Source organism: Eubalaena glacialis, chromosome 4, assembly GCF_028564815.1.
Source record: "Eubalaena glacialis isolate mEubGla1 chromosome 4, mEubGla1.1.hap2.+ XY, whole genome shotgun sequence".
In the NCBI taxonomy this organism is placed as follows: domain Eukaryota; kingdom Metazoa; phylum Chordata; class Mammalia; order Artiodactyla; family Balaenidae; genus Eubalaena; species Eubalaena glacialis.
In genome coordinates, this window is record NC_083719.1 from 37724013 (window position 1) to 37746973 (window position 22961).

Below are 22961 nucleotides of genomic sequence, written 5' to 3' on the forward strand. Positions count from 1 at the left end.
AAAAAAGGAAATTAGAAAACATTGTTAGGCTGTATGAGAAATCGTCATGTTACTTTGTGGTGCTATATTCAATAATATTTGAGTAACAGTAACAAAAAGAAGAAATCCTTTAAGGGAAGGAAATAATGTACTAGGTTGTAATGTACTTACTCTGTGTCACAGACTGTAGAAAGCATTTGTTTAGGTGAACATTTCCTGTAAAGACCTGAGATGTTATAGAGAGGAAGAGTGGAAGGAGCTCATAGGTAACTGGGTGCAGCCCCAGAAAAGCCAGTGATGAGGCAAGAAAACAAAATGTGATGCTATTTTTTTTTTTTTTGGATTTTTTTTGAGCTGAGTTCTAAAAGAAGTATGAAGTTGTTGTTTAACTCTTCATTTGGAGAAAGAATCCCTTAACTTTGGATAGTACAAAAGGTCTTATCTTAGACCTTTATAGCAAAAGATCAGACCTAATTAACAATTGAATCTGGAGGCAGAAAGCTTGGCAGCTATTTGCAAGTCATAGATACTCAAGCAACACTCGTGCCCTATAAATTAAGAGACTATGTCAGGCTTCAATTTAGGATGTAGAAAAAATATCAGAATGAGACTAGATCCACATAATTTTATAGCTGAAACTTAATTTAGACATTTAATTTCATTTAAACAAGTAGTACTTAAACTTGATTGTTTATAAAACTTGGGGTGAGGTTGTCTTTGGGAATGCAGATTTGCATTCTTAACTCCAGATATTGACTCCGTTGAGGTACCTGCCTTTGTAAATTTATACACATACTCATATACATATACATATACATATACATATACATATACATACGCACTTAAAAAAATCCCTGCAAATCAAACAGGAACATAGAAGCATGGAGATTACTTGCAAGCTTATTAGAAGAGAATTTCAGGCTTTACCTCAGAGCTATGAAATCAGAATCTGCATCTTAAGAAAGATTCCCAGATGATTCATACACATTTAAGTTTGAGAAATATTCCCTCGATGTTTCAAATGCAGGTGGTCATAAGACTATACTTTGAAAAAATTAGTTAGACCCCCAAAATTAGTTTCATTGTATGGATGATAAAACTGAGTACAAATAAAAAGGCAGGTAATAAAACTGGATGAAGATACTGGAATAAAAATCTTTCCTTAAACACAACACATTTGACATATTATCTATCAAAAATTTTTTTCAAATCTTTTCCTGATAACAGAGCTCAGACTAGAAGATCTAGGTGACTGACTCCTTGCCCATAATTACCGTAATTATAATTGGTAATTGATAATACATATATCTAATGGGAAACAGCAACCCATTGTATTGTATTTCTTCAAATTTTTTTACATAATTTCCTTACACATAACATTCATATTTTTGGACATTCCCTTTTAGAGTTTAGTATTCTCAAAGGAAATACAACTTTGTCATGAGATTCCTTTATTTGGTCACCAGACTGTTCCCTGAAGTATTTAAAGCCTGCAGGCCTACATATATATATCTCTGAAGCAACTTGATTATGATTTAGGCATTCTGAATTTAGGCACCAATGCTGTCACTGTCATTGTGTGTAAGTGGCTTCTAGTATATACTTGAGAAGGACTGGGTTAATTTTTCCTGAAGAAGTCAGAATCTGTATGCTAACCTTGGTAGCCTACCCTTAGCTAGAGGCCTCAGATTCAGCCTGCCTTGACCCCTCATGCAGCTGGTCCAAAGGAAAGATGCTTCAGTGGCCCTTTCTACAAGATTGCTGTGTAGGATAAAGTTGATTTGCAGCTGGCCTGGAAAAGCTCTAACTTTATTTTTAGAGACATCTTTGTATCTGATTTTTACTCTTAGCCAAGAAGAGGGCAGTGGGATATTTGAGGTACTGTTTAGGTTCTGAAACTCCACTGGAGACCCACAAGGCTAACTTCTGCACTAATGATTTGCAAATAGCCTGCTTGGTTTGACTAGTTTGGATGGACTATTTAAAGAGCTACTGAGAGCTTTGTTGGTGAGCTCTCCCCAAAGCAAGGCTCCTTGCACAGATCTTGGTGGTTCAGGCCAGTGAGTCAGCATGCTCCAGGGTCCCAGAGATTGAGCCCACAGGGAGGGTGCTGGGGAAAGGCCCTCGGGCCTCTGATGCTTGTTGGCATTCTCTTTCTCTGTTGCACTGACCTTTGCCTTTAAACGAAAGCCTCATATGAGTATAATCTATGGAGTCTGGTGAGCTCTGTCAAATATCCGAACTTGGGAAAACAATAAAACAACTTCAGACAACAGGGGTGTCACTTACGGCATTGATGAAAGTCCTTTCAGCTCTGGCCAAATAAAGGATTCAGTGTGTTCTTCAAAACCAGTAGGTATCAAGTAATCTCTGCCCACTTTTCTCAATAGAGTGCTTGCCCAAACACTCTTGGGGTGGTGAGAACCTTTAACTTTAACTGGCATACTGAAGCTCTAGATTTCTCCCTTTTTTTGCATGTATCTCAGGGTTATGGGAGACAGCATTAAAACTTAGTAGCATTTTAATCATTTGGGGGAAATTTGTGCCTGTGTTTGAGGGAGAGTAGGGGAAAGAAAAGAAATTCAGTTTCTGACAAGTTAAGTTTAAGATGCCCATGGCACATCCTAACGCTTATATGTAGGTCAGGCACTTAGAAGAGAAAACATACGCATAGTCAATGACTAAGGGATCACTAAGGATGCGTCAAGTGAAGACATAAAAAGACAAAAAGTGGAACTTATATTTTAAAAGCAGTTGAGTCATGGAGTTTGACAAGTTAAGGGAACTCACATTAGCCAGCACGATGTGAGAGCAGGACCAGAAAAGCTAGATGAGCAAAATCCAAAGAAGGATAAAGTTTCAAAGGGGAGGGGGCCACTCAAAAGCAAAGATGCAAGTACAATTCTTTCTTGAATATATAAAATCAAAAATTCATTGTATCAGATTTAAAAGACTATAAAACAAGTACCATTTAAAATTCTAATGTACTATTATTTTTTAAATGTTCTCTGCAATTAAAATTTTATGTATATCTATATCTATATCTATATAGATATATAATGTATGTACATGATATTTTAGGGGTTCAGAACAGGCTTCTTCAAGATGTGACACTTTGGCATGTGGGTTATTATGTGCTAAAAGCAGTGGAGACCCTACAGGCTCAAGAAAAACTACTGTCCCTCCCTTAACTACTTAGGATAATTTAAATTGGGGATTTTTCCCAGAAAAAGGGTTATTACCAGAGATAAATTTTATCTAAGTGGTCCCATCTGTATGGCAGGACAAACATCTAATTACTCAACAACTGCTCTTCTTTTTATCATCCTATGAATCATCCTCCTGTTTTTGAGAGCTCCAGGTCCCTCTCCCATTCCTTAGCCCAGGATGGCATATACCTTATTTTACCTCTTTGTCTCTGAATCTCTCCTGTATGTGGGGTCTCTGACCCTATCAAGTATGTGGGATTCATGTACATATGAGAAATGAAATTTGATTTTCACCTGTTAACTGCCTCATGTCAATTTAATTCTTAGACTGGACAGAAGAACCTAGAAGGATAGAGGAAAGTTTTTTCCGCCTTGACAATATTAAAAATGTGCCCTAGTAGAGTGTTTATAACAAATGGCAACATTCCATTGTCAAACCCACCAGTCTCACTTCTCCCGTGTCACCATTTTAAAAAAGGTGTTTAGTTGGTATCACCAAGCAATATGCTTCTGTCTCTATTTCTTATATGGATTAATAATAGGCATCATTTATTGACTCTTTGCCATAACAAAGTGGTTTAACTACCTACAGTTCCCTGTATCTTCTCACCCCCTTTCTCGTACTATAACTGTGTCACTAGTGCTAATTGTTCCCTTGATCTCCTTTGTAACTTTACATAATCTATTTATACCTTTATTTCTTGTTCAGAGAACTCTAGGCAAATTTACCAGATGAAAGTAACAAACTCCCTCCTTCACTCCTACTTTCTAACTTCTGTCATCTCTACTTTTATGATGTAAAGGTGGATTATAATTTTGTACCCGTAATTAAACCTACCAAACCCATAAAGTGTTTACATTACTTTGACCATGTATCATGATGCCAAGTGGAACATTTGATGACATTTCCTTTTGTTTCATGGATTTTTAATGATTTTCATTTCTTGCATAATTAGCTCTTATTTTAGTTTCATTTTTTTTTCCCCAGCCTTCTTATCCTACCCAATATTTGTTGAGTTTTCTTTAGAGATTTTTCTGTAGGATTTCTCTTTACAACATCCCTGGTTGGGTTCACTATTCTTAGACCCTATGTTTTTCCTTTGGTTTAGTTATTCATGTTGCTGGAACCAATCCCTAAGTAAACAACTACGAAATATTGAGTGGGATATAGTTTTTTGGAACCATTTCTTCTCTGAAAATGTCTCTGTTAAACTCAAAGTTGATTGATAACCTGACTGCATACAGAATTCTAGGCTGAAGTCTAGATGGATGCTGAGCCTTTGGATAATTGATGCACTTTGCTGGATATGGTCCATGTTTCTCATCACTTATTTCATATATTCTTTCCCTGCATTTCCCCCTATGTTTCCCTAGATTTCCCACATTTTCTCTACATTCCCCAGTATTTCCTGAAATTCTTAGAACTCATTTTAATTCCAAATATCTTCTCAATTCTTTGAGCTTTTATCTTCATAATTTTATTGCATTCAGTTTAGAAATATATTAACACATGAAGTTAAAAAATAATTTTAAGGCATCCTTTTATTCCTGAAAAATCTGGATGTCTCAATAGAGGGGAATTGAAAAGTATCCACTGGATTTAGGTTCAGTAAAATTTTTGGTGTCTTTGCACTCAGGGCTTTCATTGGACTGTGTGTGTACATCAGGAGTGGGGGCAATTCAAAACAGTTTGCAAATGTTAGAAGTAAGAAGTGAAAATGGAAATAGCAAATGTAACCATCTCTCTGACGCACTCTAGTTAAAAGCAGAGAGCTAAAATGATAGCATGGTAAATGTCAACAATTCCAAAAATCTAAAAAAAAGTTTTAATCACATTTATATTGTTTTTATATTCATGAAATGATATCCTTACCAGAAAACTGAATCACCCCTACTTTAATATCCCCTACTCCTTCATCCTAATCCTCAAGATAATATCAAATCATGTAAACTCTACCTGCTAAAGGTTTCAATAATTTTCCTTTCCCCTGCATCACCATTGTTATCAATCTAGTCAAAGTAACTTTATTCATCCTCTAAACTAATTCCTAGCTTCCTAACTACATTCTCTGTATCAATTTGCACATGCCTTCTTACAATCCTAATTCATTTTCCATAATCCAGACAGAGAAATCTTTTTTTTAACATCTTTATTGGAGTATAATTGCTTTACAATGGTGTGTTAGTTTCTGCTGTATAACAAAGTGAATCAACTCTACATATACATACATCCCCAGATCCCCTTTCTCTTGCGTCTCCCTCCCACCCTCCCTATCCCACCCCTCTAGATGGTCACAAAGCACCGAGCTGATCTCCCTGTGCTATGCGGCTGCTTCCCACTAGCTATCTATTTTACATATGGTAGTGTATATATGTCCATGCCACTCTCTCACTTGATGGACCTAGAGACTGTCATACAGAGTGAAGTAAGTCAGAAAGAGAAAAACAAATACCGTATGCTAACACATATATATGGAATCTAAGAAGAAAAAAAAATGGTTCTGAGAAATCTTTTTAAAATGCTAAGCTTATTGTCATTCTTTTCCTTAAGGCCTTTTAATGGCTTCCCATTGCCTTCAGGATCAAGTCCAACTTCCTTGGCCTATGTGGGCCTCTCCTGCTCTATCACGTGCATTTCCCCTTTGTTCGCTATGCCCTGGTATATTAAATGTCTTTCATATTCTTAAACTTACCTTGGTAGCTGTATGCTCATGCTGTTTCCTCAGTCTGAGATGCTTTTGCACCACATAATTTCATGACTAATATCTATTCATCCTTTAACTCTCTCCTCAAATGTACTATGTCAAGGAAGTATTCCCTGACTCCCTAGGCCACGTAAAGTCGCTAGGCATACACTTAGAGACAATGCTGAGTTTACCCCTTAGTTATGCTAAGGGCACCTGCAATTACTTGTTACATGTCTGTCCTTGCCTATCTTGCTCACCACTGACTCTGCTAACATATTTGCACATAGTAAGTTCTCAAGTATTCACTGATTGAAAATCTGGTTTGTTACACACTTTCTGAAAATTCTTCTGATAAAGGAAACAAAAAATGTGATCTTTGCCTTCTTTCAGTAATAATAATGGTATCAAATGGAAGATGCCAGATAGGGAGGTTCTTCCACATGGATTGAAATTGTGGATTTGTATTTTATTATTATTGGTTTGTATTGTTTATGATTCAGAGAAAATTTATTAAATATGAGATTCTTAACTCTAACTTATTGCAATTAAAGTGGATTAATCTGTTCTTTAAAGAATCTGTGGTTTCTGTCTGAATCTGTATCAGTCTTTATGTCAAACACAGCTATAAGGAGGAGGAAATTATTGACTGTAAAAGAGAAACTGCCTTCCTATAATTCCAAAATGCTTATAACAATTAGGAAATAGCAGAAGTTAATAAAAACATGTGCAAGGTATATGTATTTTGATATTAAGTGATGAAATACTTGGTTGACTGCCAGCACCTCTCATGCTTTTTTTTTGAAATTTTCCTCTCTATCAAGATTTTGAAATTGTGACAGTTCCTTTAAGTTGGACATTATTCAATAAGCTATTTTTTTGGAGCTGTGGAGAGTAACTAAGAAGTATAGGATAGAATCATTGTCTTAAGCTTAATGGCTAATTAATTGATTAGAACATCAGCAGTTATTTAGAAAAGGGAGTGATTTGTTAAGACACCCTCCCTATTAAATAAGTATTCTATTAAAAAATAAAAGGAATTTTCTTCATCACTGAGACAGCCACGTGTACACCTAAAAGAACAGATAGTCTTCAGGTATCCGGGCATTGTTTTATGTACTGAATATTCCTGGGAGATAGGAATCAGAAGTTATACTTTTCATTTTAAGAACAAATTACATAAAAATGAAAATTAGCAAGTAATTCATAATTACTAATCAAATCAAGTGGACCTCTCAGTTTCTGATTCTAACTCTAGTCTTCAAGTCTATAAAACAGTGCACATAAGTAGTTGACTTTTTACTGAAATCTCTCAGGAAACACTGAATTACTGTAGAGTAGTGTGTTTTATGATAGCTCAGGACATTGTTTAAAATGTAGCCCATGCCCACGGCAGACTCTTAACCTGTGGGTATCTATGTGTAACTTAAGATTGCAATGATAACTGTCATTTCATCACTTTTTAAAGTTTTTATGTAGGGAGACCCCAAATGATTCCGGAAACAATTGTTAATGGTAAGATTTTGCCACCAAAACTCAGCTTCCTTCCTGCAATGCAGCACAGTCTTTGGAGATTATAGTAAATGCTCCCAGGTAGCCTAAGACAGGAAATCTGAATTCCTACATTTCATTCTAAAGTCAGTTTATTTATGCATTAATATTTTAAAAATGGTACAACCTAATAGCCTATTTATCCAAAACTCTACCAATTTTATGACAGATGGCTAAGAATATACTTTTCTTAATTAATATTAGCATATACAAACACTACATTCCTCAAGACATTTATATGGAATCTCATTAGATAATAAATTTAGCTTTAGTTTAATAAAATGTTTGGAAATAGCAGTACTTCAAATAGTAAACTTATTATGGATAATTATCAGTAGATATTTGTGGATATATCTATATATCTATATATCTATATATACATATATGTAATGAGTTTCAAAAACATATGATATCCAAAATAAGTTACTCTGTTCTTTTTAGAATATATTTGATCATAACTATTTTACCAATACGTTTCCAGAATATTCTACTTTACTCACATAATTTATAATGTTCATTTAATTGTTTTATAAATAGGCAAAAAAGAAAAGTATTACATAGATTATTATACCAAATATAGCCAAAATTAGAGATATTTAAACTATTTACTTATCATTACGTATACTTTGTATTATGCATTTCCAGCATACATGAAAAAGAAATTTTTAATTGAAAAACAAACAAGAGAAAAACAAAGGTGTACTCACTAAACACCTTTTGTGTTGCTTCTAGAACTTGTTAAACCACAAGGGCTTTTTGCAGCCCTTATTTCCTGACCTTAGTACAGGTTTGCTACAAAGATAGATGTTATCATTATCATGAGACCCTTTTTAAAAACTATATACTTATTGTGATTTTCAAAATAATATGGCTGTAATTCTTATTTCTAAAAACATATTTTTCACTGTCTTATTTTTGTAATAGTTTTATTTTAAAAAATACAAGAATAAAACATCTTTGTAAATGAAAATAGACGGCAAGGAACAACAAAAAAATGAATTACATGTTTAGTATAAACCATTGCATAATTTAGTCATGCTATTAAAACATTGCTCTACTTATAGGCAATTATTGGGAAAATCATTAAATAGCAAATAGTTTAAAAATCCAGTTGAATTAAAATACATCTCATGCTCAATATAAATACAACTTATAAAAATGGTGCCTGGGGCTTCCCTGGTGGTGCAGTGGTTGAGAATCTGCCTGCTAATGCAGGGGACACGGGTTCGAGCCCTGGTCTGGGAAGATCCCACATGCCGCAGAGCAGCTAGGCCCGTGAGCCACAAGTATTGAGCCTGTGCGTCTGGAGCCTGTGCTCCGCAATAAGAGAGGCCCACGCATCACGATGAAGAGTGGCCCCCGCTTGCCACAAATAGAGAAACCCCTCACACAGAAACGAAGACCCAACACAGCCATAAATAAATAAATAAATAAATGGTGTCTGAAATGATGTTCTTCTTACAGAATAAAAAATTAATGTAAGTTTTATATTCAAATGATTATACGTTGTAGATTTTAACCATAATTACAAAATAATAATTAATAAAAATAAAATATTTAAAATTTCCTTTCAAAGACCAATAATCAATCAATTACTTTTTTCATTTTTAATGTTTAAGCCAATCATCGTTGGATTTATGACAAAGCTATCTTAATTTTTACAAAGATATTTTTAATATTGCCATTTATTTACATGGTAACTGAAGCTATTTTGATCCTACATTTAAAAATAAATGAATCCCTTTTTATATATACATTATAAAGCTAGGTTGTATGCAAGTGAGGTTACCAAGTACTATTTTTTTTATTAATTTTTATTGGAGTATAGTTGCTTTACAATGTTGTGTTAGTTTCTGCTGTACAGCAAAGTGAATCAGCTAAATGAATACACATATCCCCTCTTTTTCGGATTTCCTTCCAATTTAGGTCACCACAGAGCACTAAGTAGAGTTCCCTGTGCTATACAGTACTCTTTCTAAAATATTTACAGCAGATTGAATCATTTTCAAAAACAATGTTATAAACAGCAAAATGTTCAATTCATACTTACTGAGGAAAAAGTTTCTTTTAGCAAAAATGGATTCCTAGTTATTTTGTGAAATTCTTTTAAGCAGCATAGTCATATCAGATTAAGTCATATAATAATAAAGGAATCCAAATACACCTAAATTTGACTTCCAACATATTAAATGGAAACAAAATTAAAAGCTAATCATACATGAAGAAAATTCGATGGTTGCAAAGTTATTTTTTTCTGCAGAAGTTTGAGTGGGATAATTCCATTTTTATCTTCATTCTACTTTGTCTTTTTGGAAAGCTGGGTAATCAAATATGGGTTTCTTTGTAAGACAGTGAATTCTTCAGCTGTCAGGATATGGGGAAAGCTTTTTGTGATAGTGAATATGTATCTATTTGACCTGGAAAACTATCAAAATGACAACCTAACAGGTGATCTTAAAATCCTTACAGAAAATATTACCAGATAAAAATGGTTATTCTTCCATCCAGAATGATCTCTTCCATAATAAACAGACACTTGCCATCTTATTTATGGAATCTAGCACTCACTATCTATTTAGATATTTCACAAAATATATTTGAATGTAAAAGCAAGATTTTTAAAAAGTTGGAAATTGTATATCATAGCTCTTCTTTCCTCCCTCCTTCCCTCCCTCCCTCCCTTCTTTCCTTCTCTCTCTCTCTCCCTCTCTTTCTTTCTTCCTCTCTTTCTTCTAATAGTTTGATTTGAAAATGGCCAGATTTCAAAAAGTTTTCCAAAAGTCAGAGTAACACTGTTTAAGACTTAACTAAGTAATTGAAATCCATAATAGTAATGAGAGTTCAATGTATTTAGCAATTAGAAGAAAATGCTTAACTACAAAGTAAATAAATTGTTCATATAAAATATTTTTAGAAAGTTAATTTTAGCAATTATAGAATAAAGGTCAGGGGGGATAGATGACTGCTGGAAATTGAAACAGTCATTATTATCATTATAATAGAGTTAAAATGTGTGCTTGGTTACTTTAGAAATCCTTTAGAGTGTCTTCCTGCTCTGAATGGCTTTGATCTCTATTACTGCAATTTTTCTTGGTGTGTGTGTGTGTGTGTGTGCACTCACACCTGTGTGTCTGTGTGTGTGTTTGCAAATAAGAAAGTGATTTTGAACCTTAATTCAATGAGTACAGATTGACATACCATGATCACCTAATCACTCTTTCATTTTTCAATAGGACCATTTAAAACATACTATGCTGTTTTATTTCCCTCCCCCAACAAATTCTTTCATTCATAGATAATGACCTTACCTAAAATTTCAAAGAGGAATAGAAGACTTCACACAAGCACATCTATTAACTCATTTAGAAACTCACCTATTTTTTCTCCCTCTTTCCTTCTTGGTCTTGCAACAATGAAAGAAGTGTCTTTTCTCTCATTTGAAACTAATCTTTCAACTGGGTTTGAATATCCTCCCCTCATCCCTCCACAGAACCATTACCCTATCTGCTATACTTTCTATCTTATATCTTCAGTGTTCTCTATACATGTTGGCTCCAGCCAAATAGCTTTTAAATATACTCATTATATTTTAAATAATAAAATATATTATTTTATTAATAATAATAAAAAATAATATCTAACCCTTGGATATTACAAACTATTTTCCAGGAACTCAACTCAACAGTTTACTCATATTTACTTGTTTACAACCTTATGAGTTGTTACCATTATGTTTATGTTACAGATGATAAAACTGAGGCACAGATAATTTAAATAATGTGTGTAAAGTCACGCAGCTAATTAGTGTTGAAGCCAGGATTCGAACCCAGGCAATCTGGACCCAAAGTTTGTGCTGTTTACTCACTACATGACATTCCTGTCTTCAAAAAATGGCTCTCAATTGAGCACAAGTAGTCCTCCATCTCCCACCCTATTTTTCTCCTTCCTTTTGTCAATCAGTTTCTTGAAAGAGTGGTCTACAGTCATTATCTCATTGTCTTCTTTACATTGAAACTTTAAATATTGAATTATAACTTCCATTCCTTCTATTCCACTAATAATCCCTTACATTTCCATAATTTCCCAATGGTTAGCAATAACTAGATATTTTGCAAAGATTTTCTTATTTTTATATGAACAGCACTGAACACTAGTAGCAGACACTAATGATTCCCCATGCAACCCCTCTATCCTTGCAAGCTGGCCAACTCTGATGTCAACTATAATTATGGTGGAGAGTCCATCTAAGGGTTTCTGTCTCAGGGCTTTCTGAGAAGGCTAGAAAACTTGCTCAGCTCCAGCTAGAGTTGCATGGGAGTTTGGGGATGGAGAGAGATGTAGGTAACATTCAACCAATGAGGGACTTGAGTCTAATGATTAATGTCACAGTCTCCCAACCTTCGAAAAGACGATCATAAGGAGAACTCTGCATGGTTCTTCAGAGGGTCTCAGTAGGACTAAGTTACACTTGCCCACATTAGAAAACAATTCAATAAAAATACACTTCATTGGTTTTCCTTTTTCTCTAGTCTTACTCTTCCTGTTTCACCATTTTGCCTCTTGGAATTACTCCCCAATGAATTATCTACACCCAAATCCTTTTCTTAGGCTTTTGTAGGACAACCCAAACTAAGACATTACTGTTGATCCCTTCCTTCTAGAAAAGCATCTTATCCTTTAGCTTCTTCATCTGTATTATTTTCTTGTTTCCTCTCTTCTCATTGACTTCCCTCTGCGATCTTATTTGTTGATATGTCTTTCTATGTTGGTGTTTCCAAGAACTGCGTCCAAGGCCTTTTTAAAAAATTTTCACCTCACATATTTCCTTAAGCAATCCTTCCCACTTGCATGACTTCAGTCACTATCAATATACCACCAGTCTCCAAGTCAATGGCTCCAGTAGAGAACTAACTACTGATCTCTAGACTCATACGTCTACCTTCCCCTTAATCATTTACCTTCAAAACATGGCTCAAAGGCACATCAAATGCAACATACTCAAAATTGAAATCATCTCCCTTCTCTCCCCACACCTCCTCTATGTAACCATCAGCCTAAGCTATAGATCTGGTTTATAGGGCAATCATCTTTCTGTTTCCAACACATTTTACCTTTATCCTCCACAAACTAACCATATTGCCACTGGGGAGTTCATTTTTAATCACTTCCTCTGAGAATTTTCCCCTAATATCTGGCTCAGACTTTAACGCACATTCAAGTAACATGGGGATCTCACTAACTAGAGATGTGCATACGGCATGTATGGGGTTGGGACTGAGATTAGGTATTTCTAATAATGTCGTGGGTGATGCTTATTCTGGTTAACAGAATATCACAGTAGTAAGGATCTAGATTAGACTAGATGGGCCATTTGTGTTCTCATAACACCAAGCCCATACCCTGGCTATTTTCCCACTATCACAATTGCTTATTGGGACTTCCCTGGTGGTCCAGTGGTTAAGACTCCACGTTCCCAATGCAAGGGGCCCAGGTTCGATCCCTGCTCAGGGAACTAGATTCTGCATGCTGCAACTAAGACCTAGTGCAGCCAAATAAATAAATAAATATTAAATAAATAAATAAGTAAATAAATGCTTATTAAATTGTCTGTGTTCTCTACTAGATGGTAAGCAACTTGAGGTGTCTGCTTACCGTTGTACATCTATTCTCTTGTACAGTTACTCATGTACAGTAAGTGTTCAATATTGCTGAATTGATTACTTATATACATTCAAAAATATCCTTTTTTGTAAAATATATTGTTCAGTTTTGATTGGGTACCAGATTTAAAGTATTTTTTAAAGTACTAGCAAAAATGTTATTTTTCTTTGGTAAGGTAAATGTATGTTAAACAGTCAAACTGTTTTACTTCTTTTTTTAATTTTAATGAAAGATTGCAGAGGAAAATCAAATACCTATTCACTGTGACAAAATGCCTAGTCTTCTGTTTTTTTTTTCCATTTGAAAAAATGCCTTATTTGAAGCAGCTGAAAGATCCATAACATAGTTCTTCAACTTTTAATTTAAATGATTTGTCATTTAATTTTTAAAAATTAGATGGTGAAGGACAAAGTGTTTCCTAAAATATAAAGCCTGTTAATCATAAATCTAGAGGTTATATTTCACCCCAAGGTTGAACCTTACAGGCTACCCATGATTGCAGCTCTTATACTAATAATTTGGGCTAAAGTGATTAAAATGGTATAAATTTAAAATATATTAGGTGTATTGATTGTTGTCACATTATGTCCTGTGTGTGTATGTGTATGTGTGTGTGTGTGATTCTTCAATGGAAAAATGCAAGTTTAGTTATGTTGGGCCTCCATGGAAGATCTAGTCACCCTGAAATGAAGAGTTGAACATTTCTTTTAGTAGTGTATTTCCAGTATCCTGGTTCCACCACCCTCAACCAATTTTTTAAGCTTTTACAGATGGGTAATAAATTATTTACAAAAGCCCTATATAAGTGCATTGAAAAGATTAATAGTTTGAAACTAAGGACGTTGTTTAAATATCACTGATATTTTTCTTCATTATTTCTGGTCAAAATATTTCTTAGCATTAGTAATAACTTGATTTACATTGAAAGTCTCTCTAGTTTGTTTTTAATACAAGTGTTTCCATTTCACTGTACATAGTTTCCAAATTTAAAGCAACTGAATATCTAAGGAAACACAACAATTACTAAGAGTAAATATCTGAGAATAACTAAAAGAAGACAATGAATTAATGACCCACCAAGAAATTACCATGGAGAAGCAACATATTTGGTAAAGGAAGGAGCTTTTACAATGCTTAAAATTTACACGCCTTTGGATTAATTTGTTTTTCAAAAGTGAACAATTCTGGCAAAGATAACATTCCTCCTGTACAAATTAAAAGCATAATATTCTTTTCTTTTTTTTTTTATAGGTATCTTTTTTTTTAACATCTTTATTGGAGTATGATTGCTTTACAATGGTGTGTTAGTTTCTGCTTTATAACAAAGTGAATCAGCTATACATATACATATATCCCCATATCTCCTCTCTCTTGCGTCTTCCTCCCACCCTCCCTATCCCACCCCTCTAGGTGGTCACAAATCACCGAGCTGATCTCCCTGTGCTATGCGGCTGCTTCCCACTAGCTATCTATTTTACATTTGGTAGTGTATATAAGTCCATGCCACTCTCTCACTTCGTCCCAGCTTACCCTTTCCCATCCCCGTGTCCTCAAGTCCATTCTCTACGTCTGCATCTTTATTCCTCTCCTGCCCCTAGGTTCTTCAGAACCTTTTTTTTTTTTTAGATTCCATATATATGTGTTAGCATATGGATTAAAGACCTAAATGTAAGACCAGACACTATAAAATTCTTAGAGGAAAACATAGGCAGAACACTCTATGACATAAATCACAGCAAGATCCTTTTTGACCCACCTCCTAGAAAAATGGAAATAAAAACAAAAATAAACAAATGGGACCTAATGAAACTTAAAAGCTTTTGCTCAGCAAAGGAAAACATAAACAAGACCAAAAGACAACCCTCAGAATGGGAGAAAATATTTGCAAATGAAGCAACTGACAAAGGATTGATCTCCAAAATTTACAAGCAGCTCATGCAGCTCAATAACAAAAAAACAACCCAATCCAAAAATGGGCAGAAGACCTAAATAGACATTTCTCCAAAGAAGATATACGAGATTGCCAACAATCACATGAAAGGATGCTCAACATCACTAATCATCAGAGAAATGCAAATCAAAACTACAATGAGGTATCACCTCACACCAGTCAGAATGGCCATCATGAAAAAATCTACAAACAATAAATGCTAGAGAGGGTGTGGAGAAAAGGGAACTCTCTTGCATTATTGGTGGGAATGTAAATTGATACAGCCACTATGGAGAACAGTATGGAGGTTCCTTAAAAAACTAAAAATAGAACTACCATAAGACCCAGCAATCCCACTACTGGGCATATACCCTGAGAAAACCATAATTCAAAAAGAGTCACGTGGGCTTCCCTGGTGGCGCAGTGGTTGAGAGTCTGCCTGCCAATGCAGGGGACACGGGTTCGAGCCCTGGTCTGGAAGATCCCACATGCCGCGGAGCGACTGGGCCCGCGAGCCGCAATTACTGAGCCTGTGCGTCTGGAGCCTGTGCTCCGCAACAAGAGAGGCCGCGATAGTGAGAGGTCCGCGCACAGCGATGAAGAGTGGCGCCCGCTTGCCACAACTAGAGAAAGCCCTCGCACAGAAACAAAGACCCAACACAGCCATAAAGAAAGAAAGAAAATAAATTCTTAAAAAAAAAAAAAATTTAGGTGTCTTGGGTTGGAATTGAACACCTATCTTTAAAAAAAAAAAAAAAAAAAAAGAGTCATGTACCACAATGTTCATTGCAGCGCTATTTACAATAGCCAGGACATGGAAGCAACCTAAGTGTCCATTGACAGATGAATGGATAAAGAAGATGTGGCACATATATACAATGGAATATTACTCAGCCATAAAAAGAAACGAAATTGAGATATTTGTAGTGAGGTGGATGGACCTAGAGTCTGTCATACAGAATGAAGTAAGTCAGAAGAGAAAAACATAATATTATTTAAGTACATAATATAAAACAAGATTGAAATGGATGTTACAGTACTTATCAAGTCTGACATGATGTCGTATAAAGAAGCAATGAAGCAGCACACACATAAATAAGCACAACCCATCAAAATCCATGTTTCAGACCTGAGTATTGATCAGTTGTCAGTTTTACCATGGAACAATTTAAATATCTCTTTTAATCCAATGGAGAAGTTACATTATATAATTACTATCGTAATTTTTGGTAAATACCTATCAGAGAGTAAGGAGATGTTATTAGAAAAAAAGTGCTAAGTATAGCACTGCAGAATGAGAAAAAGCATAGAGGTCTTGTTTCAGCAAGGCCCAGCCTTTAACCAAAGGTGCGTATTGGTGACTGATATTAAAAGAAAATACACACACATATGTATGTGTGTATTCTGCATATATATATATCAACATGCAGAAATATGGATTTATGAATATAAGTTTATATATGTAATTCACATTGAACAACAGTAGTTTAAACTGGCCATGATTTAATAATATCTATTGACACTGCTTTGAGTCTGATAGCAAACCAACATAATGCATAATAATATCAAGGGAAAGGAAACAGTTTCAGAAAACCAGTCATGGAATTTATAAAAGAAAACTTTCCAAACTTTATTAACTCTAACATTATGAAACTAATACTCTTTGGCTGATATAAAATTTGACTAGCTTTCCAGAACCAAGCCAACATCATAAGTTCCAAATTGTTTCCTGAAGTGGTGAGAGATGACAAAGACTTCCAATCTAACTAGCATAAATTCACAAGTGCCCTATTAAAGTAAGAACTATTTAGCAGGACACTACAAAATATGCTTGCCAGGGAAACATCTTAGTTGAAGGTGAAAGCAGCTGATTATTAAAATATTGGACCTACCACAAGGCCAGTGGCATCAGATACAATATGAAGATGAGTCAAGACACATGTGTTAACAGGCTTGCTATTGGCCAAGCAAAGTGAAGAAGTAGATCCAATAAATGGACCTATGGGTCATCAGATAACCATAGTCAAAGACAGGTGAGCAGAGCCAGCAAAGTGAAGTAGTTTCCAATCCAGTTCCACTCAATCATAAAGAGATCAGGGGTTTGCATTGTTCCTAATAATCAATAAGATTTTTTGGTAATTCATTCTGATAGAAGTAGATTCTGTTTCATTTGGTAAGTATTCCTGGCCTCAAATGGTAATTACTCAAAATCATCTGAAACTTCAAGATGATGAGACTAGTTTGATCTTTTTCTTTTTTCTTTACTTCTCAGTGCTGAATGATCTTAAGGAGGTATATTCATTCAATCAGTAGTCATTGCTAATGAGTATCTTTTTAGCCAGGCATTTTCCTATAGTTTAGCTGGGCAGCTAGAGTGGGTTATAGACATTTTAAATAGAAATGACAGGTGATAGAGGAATTTGGAAATTATTCTAGTGTCCCCCTTCTCGTTTGTGTCAACATTCATTGACAGAGAAATTGTCTTTTTTCTAGTTTCCTGGCTTTAAGTTATATATATAATTTATACAGAGTGAAGCCCTCAATGTATATCTGCAGACTAGATTTCTTTCAATCCAGATTTATATGTCCAATCGCCTAATTGTCATCTCTACTTGGATGTGTAATAAGGATCTCACATTTAACGCATCCAAAGCTTAAAATCTCCCCCAAAATCTCATTTTACTATATATACACCTCGTCTCTGCCTGTTAGATAATGATGACTTCCTACCGGTAGCTGGGACCAAAAACACTGCAGTTGGCTTTGCCATATTTTTTTCTCTAATACACCACTTCTGTAGGCAAATCTTATTTGATGCACATTATTTTTCTTTACAGATTTACAGAAGTATAATTTACATACAATAAAATTCACACTTTAAGTGTACATTTCCATGAGCAATCACTGCCATATCCACATTTTAGAACACTTCCATCACTCCCAAAAGTTCCCTCATTCTCCCTTGTGGTTATCCTACACTCCCACCCCTGGTCCTAGAAAACTACTGATCTGTTCTCTGTCATTTATTTTGCTTTTTCTATAATTTTATACATAAATGGAATAATACAACATGCAATCTTTTGCTTCTGGCACTTTTTCACTTAGCATGATGTTTCTGAAATACATTCCTGTTGTTGAAGATATCAATAAATATTTTTTAAATTGCTGAGTAATATTCCTGGATCTGCTTTTTTACTATATTCACCCATTCATCCCTACTCCTACAAACTTAGTCCAAGTCATCATTATCTCTTATGTAGTTGACTTCAGTAGTCTTCTAACTGGTCTCTGCTTTAACTTTTGACTATGATTTATTCTTAAGCCAGTAACTAGTACTGTCCTTCTAAAAGGTAAGTCTGACCATGCTTAAAACCTGGTTTGTTTTAAAACATTAAAACATATTTAAAGTCTGGTCTTTGTTTAAAACCCTCCAAGTACTCCAGTCTTAGAGTGAAAGCTGAAATCTTTCAGTGATCTACAAGTCCATATGTGACCTGGCCTCCTGCTGCTTCTCCTAGTACCATTCTCCTTACTCCCTGAACCAATCTGATGGTACCTTAAACCTGGAAATACAGGAGAGAGTACAAGAGTATCAGAGAAGACGTGGAATTATATATCATATATTCCTGAATCATTGGTCTTCTTCAGTGGTGAGAAATTTAAAGCCTTGTAATACTAAAATAAGATAAATTGTAGAATATACTGTAAAATCTGAATTTTTAAATAAATTTTCATATTGAGACAAGTGGCTTTAGTTTATACTCCAAACATTCTAGTGTATGTGTTTAAATTTCTCTGTACTTTAATTGTACTTGGTAAAGAAGTGTGAAAATCATCGACTTAATTGATCATTCTGGATCATGAGCATAACAAAATTTAATTATAGCTCAAGTTGAGCTAAGGCTGATGTAGGAGAACCTCCAGGAATGGATAATTTTAGCTCTGAATTTTGTTAAGTTTTCAAGTTAGTAACAACAACAGTGACAGCAACACAATATACTATGCTAGAGGATTCAATGTTTGACTAGAATTTTACTTTCATTGCGTGGAATTCAAACAGCATCAGCTAATTTTTACTTGAGAAAAATAAAAATGGTATGAGATTCATCTTTCCTTTAAAAATATAACACTGTATTCATGTGGGTCTATTTCACTGCTAATGGAGTATGTTAAAATACCACAATGTGAAAAACAGAACTATTCACACATTTATTTAATAACAAATATATTTTCCTAATATTATCAAATTAAAAAAAAAAAAACAGAATGGAATAAGACCCCTGAAAATGAAAATAAACTTGGGATCAGCAAACTACCATAAAATAAAGTGTTAACTATAACACATGACTCATTTGGAGTCCCAATTTTCCCAATTTAAAAATAATATTCCAGCACTTTAATATTTTTCTATAGTAAAGCAGATATTTTTAGTGCTTCAGAAAACACTGAGCACATCTCCAATAGCATATTATAGTTCTGATTAGGAAAACTGTTGAAATATAAATTGTTTCACATCTTTTCTGCACTTTAGCATCAAGTCTTTGAAGAAGGAAGAGGAAACTGGAGGTTATAAATAAATGAGAATTTAAATCGAATGCTTAAATATTAGAACCTCATAGATTTTTCTTGGTATTTGAAGGTGTTAATGATTATAAATTGTTCTTTTTCTAAAGCCGACTAATATTTACCATTTATTAAATTTATACACCTCATTGTTCTTTTCCAAGTACTTTCTCTACAACTCTGTCAGCCCACAGAAGATTGTTATTAACAGAGCAAAGATTCGAAAAATTTTCTCTTGACTGCGGAATGGTGCTCTTAGCTAAATACAAAACACATAAAGATGCAAAAGATAAATATTGTTTCATGTGTATATAGTACGAAAAAAATAAAAAGACAGTAGAATGATGACTAAGCCAAGTGGTCCATTTAATAACTTAGATTCTCCATTTTATTCTTTTTACTGACTTTCCACAAATGTGTATATCTGTTGAGTAGTTCTGTGGTTGTTTGATTTTCACTTAAGTAAATAATGAAGAGGGGAAGACTCTCAAGGCTAGAAAAGAAAAGGCTACAGAAGTCAGAGAATCTACTGAGTCAGCAGACATGTGGACAATAAGATTTATTAGAAAGCCATCTACGGCTTTAAAATTTACTGGGTGATGATAATAACAGTGATAACATTTCTATGATGATTTACAGTTTGCAAAGAACATTTGTTCTTCCCAGCTACCACATGAGGTAGGTGGGCAGACATGGTTATGTTTATATCTTCATGAAAATATTGAGACAGGAGGGAAAAAACATGCCTAAGGCCATACAATAATTTCATTGAAGAGCTGAAACTCTGAACCATGTCCTTCAGACACAGAACATGTGTCCATGTTTTCTGTGGATTATGTGTTCCATAATGTTAATGAAGCCAGTGAAGATATGTTGCAGCTTCCTGACATCATTATTTCTAAAAGGAAGATGTGGCACATATATAAAATGGAATATTACTCAGCCATAAAAAGAAATGAAATGGAGGTATTTGTAGTGAGGTGGATAGAGTTAGAGTCTGTCATACAGAGTGAAGTAAGTCAGAAAGAGAAAAACAAATACAGTATACTAACACATATATATGGAATCTAAGGAAAAAAAAAAAGGTCATGAAGAACCTAGTGGCAAGACGGGAATAAAGACACAGACCTACTAGAGAATGGACTTGAGAATATGGGGAGGGGGAGGGGTAAGATGTGACAGGGTGAGAGAGTGGCATGGACATATATACACTACCAAATGTAAAATAGATAGCTAGTGGGAAGCAGCCGCATAGCACAGGGAGATCAGCTTGGTGCTTTGTGATCACCTAGAGGGGTGGGATAGGGAGGGTGGGAGGGAGGGAGATGCAAGAGGGAAGAGATATGGGAACATATGTATATGTCTAACTGATTCACTTTGTTATAAAGCAGAAACTAACACACCATTGTAAAGCAATTATACTCCAATAAAGATGTTTAAAAAAAAAAAAAAAAGTCTTCAGTTGATTCAAATGTTCAGCCCAGGTTGAGAGCTACTGGTCTAAAACAAGAAGAAAGCAATCAGGAATTTGTAACGTGAGAAAAAAATATGATACTAGGACTTGTTGAGAAAAATGGGCATGCTTTCCTGGAAAAGAAAATATTTGAAAGAAAGGGTTTGATTTAGTATTGTGCTCTGCTGTCCCTGGCAGAACTAGGGACTGTGGCTAGAAGCTAGAGAGAAAGAGAGATGCCAAATTAATAGATGGCTTGATGTTCATAAAATTAAAATATTTCAAAATAAATGTGTGCCTTGTGAAGCTGTAACCTCCCTGTCAAGGAAAGTGCTCAAGCAAAGATGAACAATTATAGATCAAGGAAAATGGCAGAAACCAGGAATGAATAAATTGAAACATATAAGAGATCACTCAAAGACTCTTAAGATTTCGGGATACTTATCCACATTCTCATTTATCTTGAACCTAATTTCCATTCTTCAGTTCAGATTAGTTGAAACTTTGTGCATTGGTTAATTTGTTAAAAACAAATGTGTTCAATTTAAAAATGGCTTCTGAACTCGGTCTTGTAAAATTTAAGGAAAAAATGTGTTCCCATGGACTAAAGAGAATGCCTTATGCCCAACCTAATTAGTAACAATTTCCTGCACTGGCACAAACAAGGACACTATGAAATATGGCCAAAGAAGTTCAAATATAAAAGGGCACAAAATTAAGGTACTTATATAAACGTATTAAAATTTTAACTACAAAGGAACATGAAGATATTTCTCTATTGCCCCCCAAAATCTCAAATTTAAAGGTCTCTGCACAAACAACATTAGAATTCTGCAATTCTAAATCTTTCTCAAACCCTTTACTTCATGACCAGAGTAAATACAGCACACTGAACATAATTTAAATTGTTTTTGATGAATCCTGGTAATCATTAGGAATAAATAACACTTCCTATACTATACATAGTACAGTAGTTACTGCCAGGATTTTTCCATATTTCTGGATTGCTTTTTCCCTGGGCTTCTGCTTCATTTCTCATTTCAGAGGCTCATTATGTAGTACTGTTGGCTTTCCACTAAATTGTCCTTGCCTACTGCTGTTGGTGTTTTTCTAGCTCCTTTCTCTGTGATCTAATATATTTTAAATGATAACTTGCCAAATAGTTAGGGGTCTGTTTTGCACATGATCAGCTGCAACCTGACCTTTAAGGCTTTACTTGTCAGACTGCCTGCTCAAACTAAACTAGAAACAAAGGCTTTTGGTAAAACCAGCTAAAAAGATGTTAAGTATTTGAGGAGGCAAGAGATGCAAACACTTCTTTTTTTTTTTAAATATTTATTTCTTTATTTGAAGTATAGTTGATTTACAATATCATGTTAGTTTCAGGTGTACAGCACTGTGATTCAGTTATGCAAACGCTTCTTATACCTATATGTTGACACCTATTTCCCTAAGACTCAGGAGTGTTTTAGCTTAATTATTTTTTGGCTTTGTGAATGACCGACTTAAGATAGTTAGAAGTCAGGTAGCTGTGTGATTGGGTGTTACTATAAATGCGTAATGCCATAACAAACTAGGTTGCAGCTACAAACCCAAAACTAGTGGAAGAAAATCTCCCAAGAGCACTATATAGAAATATAGTATTCAATATTAAAAATAATTGTTAGCATAAGCCCTGAAAGTCATTTACATAGAATAAAATGAGTCATATAATTTTAAGAAAGAGGATTTCCTTACCCTATATCCCCAACCAGTACAATACGTTAATGAATTATGTTTATAAGGGTGACCCAACAGGCAATTAAAGTGCCTTTTGGATCATCCAAGGGAAATTAACATATATTTAGTCCAAAGGGAGACACTCAGATCTTAGGGCACCACAGAGATAAGAGTTTTCAATCCTCTCATCTCACAGATGAAGGAAAGAGGCC

The 22961-nt window shown here is 34.7% G+C and overlaps 1 protein-coding gene across 1 annotated transcript in view; it reads right to left on the reverse strand.

The window, feature by feature from the left end:
* Positions 1-22961, reverse strand: part of HCN1 (hyperpolarization activated cyclic nucleotide gated potassium channel 1) — a 372899-nt gene that overhangs the window by 69812 nt on the left and 280126 nt on the right. The window lies entirely within an intron of this gene.